We start from the raw sequence: 14,498 nt of genomic DNA on the forward strand, positions 1-14,498 counted from the left end.
GGATGGGTAGGATACCCTTGGTGGCAGGGTAACCTTTCAGGAAGTAATGCACACCTTCAATATCTGGCATATAAAGGGGGGGCTCGGGTACCCAGGAATAGAACTCGATTAACCTACCTGGGGCAAATTCCAATGTATGGCCTACAAGTTAGTTTTAATGTAACTTCCCACTCTACTGATGCCTTCAAACCAATACTGCTAGAAAGAAGGTTGCATAACACGTCCTGGGAGTATTCCAATTTATTTCCCCAGGGCAATAATGAAACTTGTTTTAATATTTCAGGTAATATACCTTGCAACGAGTCATCTGGATATGAGAAAGGAATTCCCACCTGTGGAAATCCCGATGTAGGCTATTGTAGCCCTTTAGGACAACTTCCAAATTGGTGTATGCTTCAGAATGTATCTGCGTTCATAGATTTGGTTCATAGACTGGTATTACAACATTCAGCCCTATGGGACCTACCTAGTGACATGTACTGGATATGTGGAGACAATGCATATAAATGGTTACCAGTAGGGGTTTTAGGTTGACATCTCATTTCTGGCATGAAGGAGCGTACTCTTGTGATGACAGACGTGGCCTTAGTAACTGGGGGATGGAGAGGGTAAAAGAAGATACCTGTCTCCCTCGGGCAACCCGTCGGCCTGGGATAGTACCTGGTGAATAGGGCACTATCAGCTGTCGTTGCAGGATCCAGTGTTCCAGATTGTGAAGAATAAAGATGTCAAAGGGGGGAATGATAGGAACTGAAGGAGTTAAATTGAGTTCTGTCTATGTTGCATTTTCTTGTTTAAAACTTATCTTTTCTGTTCCCTTGTGAACCAAGGTCAAATACTCCTGCTTTTTAGCCTACATGACATTCTTTGTAGAAAACAAGTTGGGAAATCATTTTTTATACTGCGCATGTCTGTAAATGTTTAAATTCTTTGCTATAAAAGATGGAAGCCTAACTGATAAGCCAGAGGCGTCTTGGCAGGCATCCAGAGTGGTATTATACAGCTTGTGTCTGTGTTATCCTTCTCGACGGAGCAATCAATTAGAGACATATGGTGCCTTACACGCAAGAACATCGGTCCTTCAGAAGAAAGAGATATCTGAGGGATCCCGACAATGGCAAACAGGATAATCACTACACTACAGTAACCAGACAAGAGCATTTACTGTGGTCATGGCAAGCATTAAAGATCAAGCACTCATTGTCAAAAGCGCTAGTTTGCAAGAGAAAAGCTGTGTTTCTGCCCAGTTTCGAACTGGGGACCTATGGCGTGTGAGGCGAACGTGATAACCGCTACACTACAGAAACCTACAGATTCAAACAAACAAAAAATGCTGTGGTCATGGCAAGCAATAAAGAACAAGCACTGACAGTCAAAAAGATCGTTTTCCAAGATGAACGCTGTGTTTCTGCCCAGTTTCGAACTGGGGACCTATGGCGTGTGAGGTGAACGTGATAACCGCTACACTACAGAAACCAGATGCAAGCGCTTACTGTGGTGACAACAAGCAATCGAGATCAAGAACTGAAAGTCAAAAGCTTGGATACCAAAGAGTAACAGCGTGTTTCTGCCCAGTTTCGAACTGGGGACCTTTCGCGTGTTAGGCGAAAGTGATAACCACTACACTACTGAAACCGGCTGTGGAAGGTTACTGTGGTCATGACGAGCCATCGAGAACAAAGACTCAATGTCAAAAGCTTTAATATCAACGCCTAATGTCATGCTTCTATCCAGTTTCGAACTGGGGACCATTCGCGTGTGAGGTGAACGTGACAACCACTACACTTCAAAAACTCCATGCAAAGCTAAAGATGTTTAAACATGCTGAAATGAACTTGAAAAAGAAAAAAACAGCCAGCCAAAGTCAAGAGGTCTTCCTCTATGTCTGAAGACAGGACAAAGTGCATTTTGCAACACAGGAACCTTTCATTTGTCAGGCTATTGGAGAAAAAGAACAAACAGGGAAACAAAACCATGCTCCACAAAACATTCTCATGCCTTTGTCCAAAAGTCAAAAAGAAAAAGCACCTAGATGCCTGCTTTCGCACCTTGATCCTATCAGGTGTTACTTGAATTAGGAACACTTAGACACTGTCAAAAACACACATGCTTGCCAAAAGCAAAAACGGGTAGAAATAATCACATTGGTAAAAGTAATGCTCATTAAACCAGCAATAGAATATGCTAACTAAGGCTAATTAAGCCAACAATATACGTTTGTGATCAAAATAAAGAAAAGCCACATGTTTCTGCCCGGGATCAAAACAGGGAACTTTCAGGAGGATGGCAAACAGGACAATCACTACACTACAGTAACCAGACAAGAGCGTTTACTGTGGTCATGGCAAGCATTAAAGATCAAGCACTCATTGTCAAAAGCGCTAGTTTGCAAGAGGAACGCTGTGTTTCTGCCCAGTTTCGAACTGAGGACTTTTCACGTGTAAAGCAAACGTGATAACCGCTACACTACAGAAAACAACCAATTCAAACTAACAAAAAATGCTGTGGTCATGGCAAGCAATAAAGAACAAGCACTGAAAGTCAAAAAGATCGTTTTCCAAGAGGAAAAGCTGTCTTTCTGCCCAGTTTCGAACTGGGGACCTTTCGCGTGTGAGGCGAACGTGATAACCGCTACACTACAGAAACCAGATGCAAGCGCTTACTGTGGTCACAACAAGCAATCAAGATCAAGAACTGAAAGTCAAAAGCTTGGATACCAAAGGGTAACAGCGTGTTTCTGCCCAGTATCGAACTGGGGACCTTTCGCGTGTTAGGCGAACGTGATAACCACTACACTACAGAAACCGGCTGCGGAAGGTTACTGTGGTCATGACGAGCCATCGAGAACAAAGACTCAACGTCAAAAGCTTTAATATCAACGCCTAATGTCATGCTTCTGTAGGGAAGGTGACCTGACGGATGGACGGACTAGTCAGAGTGAAGAAAGATAGGTTTGCACAGTGTAGGTAGGAGTCAGTGATTACAGTGGGGAAACAACTAGGAAAGTGTAGTGGACGTGCAGTACCTTGGGATGACCATTAGATGGCAGGGTGGAGTGTGAGCAAAGGACTTTACAGCAGCTTAGGGCTTTAGAAACCGTTGGTCATGGGGGGCGTGGTGACAGTTAGAGTGACAGTTTCAAGGAACCGGGGGAGTTATAAATACTGAGGGAGGGTTCCAGAAAGATCCAGTCCCCAGGGGGAGCCCAGGTGACAGGAGGACTACGCCAGTCTGTGTGCCCTGAGGAGAATCCAGACCAGGGGGACTGAGGAGAGAGGACGTCAGGGGGGTGGTCCTGACAAGAAAGGACCGCAGTTGAGACGAGGTACTGGGTGTAAGACACCGTATGTGACACGACGACTGTGCAGTAGAAGCGCTGTTGGTTAATGGGCCTAAGGTGGCCACAGTGACGGAACTGTCAGGAGCGTCGACAGTAAAGGAGGGGACGGTGTGTGCAGACACGTCTCCAGTGTACGGTGTGAGAAGCGGCTCTGGAAACGGAGGGCCGCGAGGTGTGCCGTCAGTCGGACGGCAAGTGAAGAAATAAACTTGGACCTGTTGCACCCAGAATCTGCCTCCATCGTGTCTCTGTTGTCATCTCTGCGCGGTATAAAAGTAGGACCACCCCCCCAGCTCAGCACCCCACCACCGACCCTACATTTGGCGTAGTCAGCAGGATCGCCGCCGCTAATACCTCATCTTCTGCGGCAGACCTGCCTCAAAGAATGGAAAAGGACTTGGACTACTCTGTTTGGATTACAATTACCTGTGGATTACAAATGACCTACCTGTGGAATACAAATGGGAAGCGCTGTGGCGGATCTGTGTGGCCAGCAGAGGATCCGGGGCGGTACCAGGTACTGTGCAGTATGGCGGTGTTGCTTCAGCGCAGAGGAGAGGTCCGGGTGTTTGCAGTCGTGTTGAATGGACTGGGACCCCCTCCAACGTACCCCAAAAGGAAGCAGTATGTGCCTGGAAATCGACGCTTCCATATATTGGACCCTGACAGGATGGTGGAGAGGCCTGCCGACACCTCACCTCACAGAGGGAGTGGCACAGAAGAAAAACTTGGCTGCGGCTGTCTGATGCCATTCGAGTGCTGCCCAACGGACGGTATGAGACTCTGCAGGTGTCGGGGCATCGGCCGCCTAGAGTGGCAGTGGCGGCAGGGGATGGAGCTGTGCCAGAAGTCGCCCTCAGAGCCACGGGAGAGCAGCGGGATGCTGAGCTGGGGAGCGGAGCCTGAGCGGAGTCAGCGAAAACGGCCGCCACCAATACCAGCAGAGGACTTCTCAGCGGAGCCCCCGAGTTTAGGGGAAAAACCCGCGGGACAGTGGAGCAAGGGACGGAGGCTGCGGGTGAAGCCACGTATTGATGTGATGGAGGCCGCAGCGCCGGGGAAGGTGAGAGTACCCCCGGCACCACCAGTGCCTCCGCCAGCGGCCCTCATCATTCCGCCGCAGCACGCTGCCCCCTGCGCACCGGAAGGCCTGGGTACATCGGGCCCAGTGGTGTATGCAGAGTTGTGCGAGGCCCCTGCTCAAGTCCCTGAGGTACCCCGCCTGGAGCCGCCAGTGCGGAAGTCATCCAAAGAAGACGCTGCTGCGTTCCCCCTGCTGATAGCAGCTGCGTCGTTGGAACCGGCCGTTACTCCGGCTCCATTGGAAGTAGTGGATGCGGCCTGTCCTGAGGCCGCGGTTATGCCGCTGCTGAAGTCGACTGCGGCCGACTTAGTGGGCCTTGTGATTCCAGCCTCCAAGGACCCGGTTGTCCCCATTTGCCACCTGGCCCCAGCGGCTGTTGAGCTGCAGGAATCATCGGCCGCCTCTGATCCACGTCCTTCCTCGGTTAAGTCCCGCCCACCGGACTCCAGGGCTCATGCCGGACCCTCTGTTTGGGTCGCAGGAGTTATAGAGAAGAAGAGGGCCAGGGGGCAGGAAGTCTGGAACCTGCTCCATGAGAGGGGAGAGGCTGGCATGGCGGCTGCACGACCCCCGGGATGGCTCGTTTATACTATCTTGCAGAAAGGGACACTTCTTGCATCCTGGGAGCTCCACGGTTGTGGGGTTCCATACTACTGACCACCGAAAGGAGGATTGAACTGTCAGGAGTTCGTTGTGCAGGTCAAAAGGACAGTTCGCGGTCAGCTTTTAAAAAAAAAAAGAAATGTTTATCTGTGATTTTTATGTCTGTTTTTCTATGTTCCTCTTACAGGATAGATTGTGTTTACTTTTTAGACTGACAGAGCGCGGGATACTTAGAAGAGAGGGAGTGTCCATGTCCAAGGAAGGGAGGAGGAAAGGAGACTTGCAATGTTATGTTATATTTTGGTTTTAAAAGCAAGAAAAAAAAAATTATAAAAATGGGTACTTGTGCTATTATAAAGTTGTTTAATGTATAATATGCCAAAGTAAATGCAACAGGTCCGGGTAAGGGAAGGTCTGCGGGACCAAAGGAAAGTGTGAGATCCGGTAGGGATCTAAGAGTTGAGGAGGTCTGGGAGACCGGGACGCCGACCATGACATGTAATTGAAAGAAGGAAAATGAGTTGGAAGACGTGAGAAAGACAGCCGTCCTAGGTCAGGTCCCCAACACCACGGACACCCCTGAAGAAGGAAAGGCGGGCGCCGGCAATGATCTGGTAGGTGAGTGGCCTCGATCATGGCGTACCGGATAGTGAAAGGTAACAGTAGGGGAGAGTAGGGGAAAGATACACGCCGTAGAGAGAATACGGGTGTACCTTGCCCAATTTGAAAGACATTGTCATGTGGCGTGCGCGCTGGTGAGTAGCAGTAGGCTGCTCAGAGCATAGTGCTCCCAGTATGGTTCGGCCCCCGCAGATAGTGGGTTTGGCTCAACTTCTGGTCCGACAACAGAATGTAGGTGTAGATTCAGAACGACGAAGGCAGGGATGACGATTGTCGAGGACGACAATGGACAAAGGAAGGGGGAGTGTAGGGAAGGTGACCTGACGGATGGACGGACTAGTCAGAGTGAAGAAAGATAGGTTTGCACAGTGTAGGTAGGAGTCAGTGATTACAGTGGGGAAACAACTAGGAAAGTGTAGTGGACGTGCAGTACCTTGGGATGACCATTAGATGGCAGGGTGGAGTGTGAGCAAAGGACTTTACAGCAGCTTAGGGCTTTAGAAACCGTTGGTCATGGGGGGCGTGGTGACAGTTAGAGTGACAGTTTCAAGGAACCGGGGGAGTTATAAATACTGAGGGAGGGTTCCAGAAAGATCCAGTCCCCAGGGGAAGCCCAGGTGACAGGAGGACTACGCCAGTCTGTGTGCCCTGAGGAGAATCCAGACCAGGGGGACTGAGGAGAGAGGACATCAGGGGGGTGGTCCTGACAGGAAAGGACCGCAGTTGAGACGAGGTACTGGGTGTAAGACACCGTATGTGACACGACGACTGAGCAGTAGAAGCGCTGTTGGTTAATGGGCCAAAGGTGGCCACAGTGACGGAACTGTCAGGAGCGTCGACAGTAAAGGAGGGGACGGTGTGTGCAGACACGTCTCCAGTGTACGGTGTGAGAAGCGGCTCTGGAAACGGAGGGCCGCGAGGTGTGCCGTCAGTCGGACGGCAAGTGAAGAAATAAACTTGGACCTGTTGCACCCAGAATCTGCCTCCATCGTGTCTCTGTTGTCATCTCTGCGCGGTATAAAAGTAGGACCACCCCACCACCACCGACACTACACTTCTATCCAGTTTCGAACTGGGGACCGTTCGCGTGTGAGGTGAACGTGACAACCACTACACTTCTGAAACTCCATGCAAAGCTAAAGATGTTTAAACATGCTGAAATGAACTTGAAAAAGAAAAAAACAGCCAGCCAAAGTCAAGAGGTCTTCCTCTATGTCTGAAGACAGGACAAAGTGCATTTTGCAACACAGGAACCTTTCATTTGTCAGGCTATTGGAGAAAAAGAACAAACAGGGAAACAAAACCATGATCCACAAAACATTCTCATGCCTTTGTCCAAAAGCCAAAAAGAAAAAGCACCTAGATGCCTGCTTTCGCACCTTGATCCTATCAGGTGTTACTTGAATTATGAACACTTAGACACTGTCAAAAACACACATGCTTGCCAAAAGCAAAAACGGGTAGAAATAATCACATTGGTAAAAGTAATGCTCATTAAACCAGCAATAGAATATGCTAACTAAGGCTAATTAAGCCAACAATATACGTTTGTGATCAAAATAAAGAAAAGCCACATGTTTCTGCCCGGGATCAAAACAGGGAACTTTCAGGAGGATGGCAAACAGGACAATCACTACACTACAGTAACCAGACAAGAGCGTTTACTGTGGTCATGGCAAGCATTAAAGATCAAGCACTCATTGTCAAAAGCGCTAGTTTGCAAGAGGAACGCTGTGTTTCTGCCCAGTTTCGAACTGAGGACTTTTCGCCTGTAAAGCAAATGTGATAACCGCTACACTACAGAAACCAACCGGTTCAAGCAAGCAAAAAATGCTGTGGTCATGGCAAGCAATAAAGAACAAGCACTGAAAGTCAAAAAGATCGTTTTCCAAGAGAAAAAGCTGTGTTTCTGCCCAGTTTCGAACTGGGGACCTTTCGCGTGTGAGGCGAACTTGATAACCGCTACACTACAGAAACCGGATGCAAGCGCTTACTGTGGTGACAACAAGCAATCGAGATCAAGAACTGAAAGTCAAAAGCTTGGATACCAAAGGGTAACTGCGTGTTTCTGCCCAGATTCGAACTGGGGACCTTTCGCGTGTTAGGCGAACGTGATAACCACTACACTACAGAAACCGGCTGGGGAAGGTTACTGTGGTCATGACGAGCCATCGAGAACAAAGACTCAACGTCAAAAGCTTTAATATCAACGCCTAATGTCATGCTTCTATCCAGTTTCGAACTGGGGACCGTTCGCGTGTGAGATGTACGTGACAACCACTACACTTCAGAAACTCCATGCAAAGATAAAGATGTTTAAACATGATGAAATGAACTTGAAAAAGAAAAAAACAGCCAGCCAAAGTCAAGAGGTCTTCCTCTATGTCTGAAGACAGGACAAAGTGCATTTTGCAACACAGGAACCTTTCATTTGTCAGGCTATTGGAAAAAAGAACAAACAGGGAAACAAAACCATTTTCCACAAAACATTCTCATGCCTTTGTCCAAAAGCCAAAAAGAAAAAGCACCTAGATGCCTGCTTTCGCACCTTGAGCCTATCAGGTGTTAATTGAATTAGAATCATAGAGTTGGAAGGGACCTCCTGGGCCATCTGGTCCAACCCCCTGCTCAAAGCAGGATTCGCTAAATCATCCCAGTCAGATATCTGTCCAGCCTCTGTTTGAAGACTTCCAATGAAGGAGAACTCACTACTTCTCGTGTCAGCCTGTTCCACTCATTGATCACTCTAACTGTCAACAAGTTTTTTCTAATATCTAATCTGTGTCTCCTCCCATTCAGTTTCATCCCATTGCTTCTAGTCTTTCCTTGTGCAAATGAGAATAAATTTGATCCTTCTACAATGTGACAGCCCTTTAGATATTTGTATACAGCTATTAAGTCTCCTCTCAGTCTTCTCTTTTGCAAACTAAACATTCCCAAATCCTGCAACCTTTCCTCATAAGACAGGGTTTGCAGACCGGTCACCATTCTGGTCGCTCTTTTCTGAACTTGCTCCAGTTTGTTGATGTCTTTTTTAAAATGTGGTGCCCAAAACTGGACACAATATTCCAGATGAGGTCTGACCAAAGAGGAGTAGAGGGAAATAATGACTTCACGTGATCTAGACTGTATGCTTCTGTTAATACATCCTAGAATTGCATTTGCCTTTTTTGCTGCTGCATCACACTGTTGACTCATATTCAGTCTGTGATCTATTAGTATACCCAAGTCTTTTTCACATGTGCTGTCACTTAGCCCTATTCCTCCCATTCTATATATGCTTTTTTCATTTTTATTGCCCAGATGTAGTACTTTGCATTTCTCCCTGTTAAAAACCATTCTGTTAGTTGCTGCCCACTTCTCCAGTTTATTTAAATCTTTTTGAATCCTCTCTCTCTCTTCTCTAGTATTAGCTATCCCTCCTAGCTTTGTGTCATCAGCAAATTTAATCAGTTTACCCTCAATTCCTTCATCTAAATCGTTGATAAAGATGTTGAACAATACAGGGCCCAGGACAGAGCCCTGTGGTACCCCACTTGAGACATTCTTCCAACTGGATGTGCAGCCATTTACGACCACTCTTTGGGTCCGATCACTAAGCCAGTTATGAATCCACCTAACAGTTGCCTTGTCCATTCCATACTTAGTCATTTTTTCAATAAGGATTGTATGAGAGACTTTGTCAAATGCTTTGCTGAAGTCAAGATATACTATATCTACAGCATTTCCTTGATCCACCCAATCAGTGATACCATCATAGAAGGAAATTAAATTAGTGTGACATGACTTATTAGTTACAAACCCATGCTGACTCTGTATAATCACTTCATTCTTATCCAGGTATTGACATACATGTTGTTTAATAATTTGTTCAAAGATCTTTCCTGGTATAGAAGTCAGACTCACCAGCCTATAGTTGCCTGGGTCCACCTTCTTCCCCTTTTTGAAGATAGGAACAACATTTGCTCTTCTCCAGTCTTCTGGCACTCTGGGGTGTAATTCATCTGGACCTGGAGACTTGAATTCATTTAGGTTAGCTAAGTGTTTTCTCACTATCTTTCTGTTTATAGATATCCTGGATTCTTCTATTCCCTTAATAGCACAGTGAATAACAGTTGATGTTACATTTCCTTTCTGAGAGAAAACAGATGCAAAATAGGAATTTAAAAGTTCAGCCTTCTCAACATCCTGTCTTACCATTTCATCATTTTCATCCTGTAAAAATCCTATAGCATCTTTGACTTTTCTTTTACTTTTGACATATCCCCAAAATCCTTTATTATTGCTTTTGACATCTCTTGCAAGCCTCAATTCATTTTCAGCTTTAGCTAATCTGATTTGTGCCCTGCAGGTTCTGCAGACAGAATTATATTCTTCTTTAGATATGCCTCCGTCTTTCCATTTTATAAACATTTTTTTCTTCCTTTTTAGCATGTGCTTAAGTTCTGTGTTCATCCATCCTGGTTTCCTTAAATGCTTCCTATTCTTCCCTCTTTTCGGAATTGTTAACAACTGTGCTTTGAGAATTTCATTTTTCAAGATTTCCCATCCTTCCTGGACATTTTTGTCTTTAAGGATATCCAGCCATTGGATCCCTCCAATTCTCTTTCTGAATCCCTTAAAATCTGCCTTTCTGAAATCTAACCTTGACGTCTGAGTCTTCACAGGTCTTCCGCCTCTAGTTATCCAAAATTCTAAAATAGCATGGTCGCTACCTCCTAGGGTCCCAGCCACTTTTACCTCCTCAACCATTTCCTCCCTGTTTATAAGGATTAGATCCAAGGTAGCAGTTCCCCTTGTTTTCTCCCTTACCTTTTGGAAGATAAAGTTGTCAGCAAGAGAGGATAAGAATTTCCTTGACCTGTTAGTTTTGCCTGAGAGAGATTCCCAACAAATGTCTGGATAGTTGAAATCTCCCATGACAACTATGTCATATTTTTTGGAGAACTTGGCCATTTGATGCATAAAGAGTTCATCCATATCTTCAGCTTGCACAGGCGGCCTGTAGTAAATGCCTACAATGGTGTCCTTTCCATTGTACTGTCCTTGTATTCTTACCCAAACAGTTTCCACAGAACTCCCAGTCTCTGAAGCTTCAATCTCTGTGCAGATATACGCGTTTCTAACATACAATGCGACACCCCCTCCTCGTTTATCAAGTCTGTTTCTTGCAAATAAGTTGTATCCTTCTAGTCTTGTATTCCAATCATGTGTATTGTCCCACCAAGTTTCGGTGATTCCAATTACATCATATTTCTTTTCCTGTGTTAGTAGTTCCAATTCTCCTTGTTTGTTGCCCATGCTTTGTGCATTAGTATAGAAACATTTTAGTTTGTGATTGGTTTCTCTTTCTCCAATATTTTTATTAATTAGATTCTTTCGTCTTTGTTCTTCCTTTCCACTTCTAATAGCAGAGTTCTCAATAGCATTTGTCAGGTGTATGGCTTTTTCTGGTCTTTTGCTTCCCTTCCCATGTTGTTCTAGTTTAAAGCTCTCCTTACAAGTGTAGCAAGGCGACTTCCAAATACCTGCTTTCCAGTCTTCGTAAGGTGCACCCCATCTCTAGCAAGTAGTCCATCGTATAAGTAGTTCACTCCGTGATCCAGAAATCCAAATCGTTGCTGACGGCACCATCGACGTAGCCAGTTGTTCACCTGCAGAATCTTATTCCACCTCCTTGTTCCATGGCCATCCACTGGGAGGATGGAAGAGAAGACCACCTGCGCTCCCAGTTCTTTTACTTTCTTGCCTAAGTCTTCAAAGTCTCTGCAGATGGTTACCAGGTCGTTTCTTGCGGTGTCATTTGTTCCCACATGTAGTAGCAGGAATGGATAGTCATCTGTAGGTCTGAAGAGTCCTGATATCCTGTCAGACACATCTTTAATTTTTGCACCTGGAAGACAGCACATTTCTCTTGAAGTTATATCCGGTCTGCAGATAGCGGCCTCTGTTCCTCTCAACAGGGAATCCCCCATGACCACCACTCTCCGTTTCTTCTTCACAACATTTTTCTTTCTCCATCTAGGAGGACTCTGAAGGCGTACAAGGTTGCTGTTTGTTGGCAAAGTCTTATCCTGATGTGTTTCGTCATCGTTTTCCTGCGTGAGAGCCTGGTACTGGTTTCTGAGCAGTATGGGTGCTGACTGCCTCCTGATCCTCCTGCTTCTCTGGGTCACATGTCTCCATTCCTCTGTTTATTCAGGTGCACTTCGAATTTCTTCTCTTTCTGTAACATGAAGAGATAATTCTGCTCTGTCCAAGAACTCTTCACCTTCCTTAATGATCTTCAACGTAGCTAACCTCTCTTCGAGATTTTGCAACTTTTCCTCCAACAGGGTCACAAGCTTGCATTTGTGGCAAGAGAAGTTTGGCTTTTCCACTGGTAAATCTGTAAACATGTAGCAAGAAATGCAGCTCACCAAATGGCTCCTGGCCTCTTCCATCTTGAGATTTCTTAAAAATGATGAAAGATGAGCAAAAATTTTTCCGATTTCCTCTTTTCAGCTGCAACGGCCAAAACCCAGTGATCGTTGAGCTCACGGAGACTCTTCACTTATCCCAGAAGGCACTGGGAATATGCAAATGATCTCCTCAAGACTCTTCCCCTGGAACACTTAGACACTGTCAAAAACACACATGCTTGCCAAAAGCAAAAAAGGGTAGAAATAATCACATTGGTAAAAGTAATGCTCATTAAACCAGCAATAGAATATGCTAACTAATGCTAATTAAGCCAACAATATACGTTTGTGATCAAAATAAAGAAAAGACACATGTTTCTGCCCGGGATCAAAACAGGGAACTTTCAGGAGGATGGCAAACAGGACAATCACTACACTACAGTAACCAGACAAGAGCGTTTACTGTGGTCATGGCAAGCATTAAAGATCAAGCACTCATTGTCAAAAGCGCTAGTTTGCAAGAGAAACGCTGTGTTTCTGCCCAGTTTCGAAGTGAGGACCTTCCGCGTGTAAAGCGAACATGATACACGCTACACTACAGAAACCAACCAATTCAAAAAAACAAAAAGTGCTGTGGTCATGACAAGCAATAAAAAACAAGCACTGAAAGTCAAAAAGATCGTTTTCCAAGAGAAAAGCTGTGGTTCTGCCCAGTTTCGAACTGGGGACCTTTCGCGTGTGAGGTGAACGTGATAGCCTCTACACTACAGAAACCAGAAGCAAGTGCTTACTGTGGTGACAACAAGCAATCGAGATCAAGAACTGAAAGTCAAAAGCTTGGATACCAAAGGGTAACATCGTGTTTCTGCCCAGTTTCGAACTGGGGACCTTTCGCGTGTTAGGCGAACGTGATAACCACTACACTACAGAAACCAGCTGCGGAAGGTTACTGTGGTCATGACGAGCCATCGAGAACAAAGACTCAACGTCAAAAGCTTTAGCATCAACGCCTAATGTCATGCTTCTATCCAGTTTCGAACTGAGGACCTTTCGTGTGTAAAGCAAACGTGATAACCGCTACACTACAGAAACCAACCGATTCAAAAAAAAACAAAAAATGCTGTGGTCATGGCAAGCAATAAAGAACAAGCACTGAAAGTCAAAAATATCGTTTTCCAAGAGAAAAAAAAGCTGTGTTTCTGCCCAGGTTCGAACTGGGGACCTGTCACGTGTGAGGAGAACGTGACAACCACTACACTTCAGAAACTCCATGCAAAGCTAAAGATGTTTAAACATGCTGAAATGAACTTGAAAAAGAAAAAAACAGCCAGCCAAAGTCAAGAGGTCTTCCTCTATGTCTGAAGACAGGACAAAGTGCATTTTGCAACACAGGAACCTTTCATTTGTCAGGCTATTGGAGAAAAAGAACAAACAGGGAAACAAAACCATGCTCCACAAAACATTCTCATGCCTTTGTCCAAAAGCCAAAAAGAAAAAGCACCTAGATGCCTGCTTTCGCACCATGATCCTATCAGGTGTTACTTGAATTAGGAACACTTAGACACTGTCAAAAACACACATGCTTGCCAAAAGCAAAAACGGGTAGAAATAATCACATTGGTAAAAGTAATGCTCATTAAACCAGCAATAGAATATGCTAACTAAGGCTAATTAAGCCAACAATATACGTTTGTGATCAAAATAAAGAAAAGCCACATGTTTCTGCCCGGGATCAAAACAGGGAACTTTCAGGAGGATGGCAAACAGGACAATCACTACACTACAGTAACCAGACAAGAGCGTTTACTGTGGTCATGGCAAGCATTAAAGATCAAGCACTCATTGTCAAAAGCACTAGTTTGCAAGAGGAACGCTGTGTTTCTGCCCAGTTTCGAACTGAGGACCTTTCGCATGTAAAGCGAACGTGATAACCGCTACACTACAGAAACCAACCGATTCAAACAAACAAAAAATGCTGTGGTCATGGCAAGCAATAAAGAACAAGCACTGAAAGTCAAAAAGATCGTTTTCCAAGACAAAAAGCTCGTTTTCCAAGACAAAAGCTGTGTTTCTGCCCAGTTTCGAACTGGGGACTTTTCGCGTGTGAGGCAAACGTGATAACCGCTACACTACAGAAACCGGATGCAAGCGCTTACTGTGGTGACAACAAGCAATCGAGATCAAGAACTGAAAGTCAAAAGCTTGGATACCAAAGGGTAACAGCGTGTTTCTGCCCAGTTTCGAACTGGGGACCTTTCGCGTGTTAGGCGAACGTGATAACCACTACACTACAGAAACCGGCTGCGGAAGGTTACAGTGGTCATGACGAGCCATCGAGAACAAAGACTCAACGTCAAAAGCTTTAATATCAACGCCTAATGTCATGCTTCTATCCAGTTTCGAACAGAGGACCTTTCGCGTGTGAGGTGAACGTGACAACCACTACACT

At 45.4% G+C, this 14,498-nt stretch overlaps 7 non-coding genes across 7 annotated transcripts; all 7 read right to left on the reverse strand.

Annotated features, from left to right (window-relative positions):
- Positions 1-2,571: 2,571 nt before the first annotated feature.
- On the reverse strand, positions 2,572-2,646 carry TRNAV-CAC (transfer RNA valine (anticodon CAC)). The gene has a single exon. It is a non-coding gene; the product is annotated as a tRNA-Val (tRNA).
- Positions 2,647-2,732: 86 nt separating this feature from the next.
- On the reverse strand, positions 2,733-2,805 carry TRNAV-AAC (transfer RNA valine (anticodon AAC)). The gene has a single exon. It is a non-coding gene; the product is annotated as a tRNA-Val (tRNA).
- Positions 2,806-7,552: 4,747 nt separating this feature from the next.
- TRNAV-CAC (transfer RNA valine (anticodon CAC)) lies at positions 7,553-7,625 on the reverse strand. The gene has a single exon. It is a non-coding gene; the product is annotated as a tRNA-Val (tRNA).
- Positions 7,626-7,711: 86 nt separating this feature from the next.
- TRNAV-AAC (transfer RNA valine (anticodon AAC)) lies at positions 7,712-7,784 on the reverse strand. The gene has a single exon. It is a non-coding gene; the product is annotated as a tRNA-Val (tRNA).
- Positions 7,785-12,909: 5,125 nt separating this feature from the next.
- TRNAV-AAC (transfer RNA valine (anticodon AAC)) lies at positions 12,910-12,982 on the reverse strand. Its single transcript has one exon. It is a non-coding gene; the product is annotated as a tRNA-Val (tRNA).
- Positions 12,983-13,925: 943 nt separating this feature from the next.
- On the reverse strand, positions 13,926-13,998 carry TRNAV-UAC (transfer RNA valine (anticodon UAC)). The gene has a single exon. It is a non-coding gene; the product is annotated as a tRNA-Val (tRNA).
- Positions 13,999-14,274: 276 nt separating this feature from the next.
- Positions 14,275-14,347, reverse strand: TRNAV-AAC (transfer RNA valine (anticodon AAC)). Its single transcript has one exon. It is a non-coding gene; the product is annotated as a tRNA-Val (tRNA).
- Between the last annotated feature and the right edge of the window lie 151 nt (positions 14,348-14,498).

This window comes from Dendrobates tinctorius, unplaced genomic scaffold (assembly GCF_039654945.1).
Source record: "Dendrobates tinctorius isolate UK_male_01 unplaced genomic scaffold, ASM3965494v1 ptg000421c, whole genome shotgun sequence".
Lineage (NCBI taxonomy): Eukaryota > Metazoa > Chordata > Amphibia > Anura > Dendrobatidae > Dendrobates > Dendrobates tinctorius.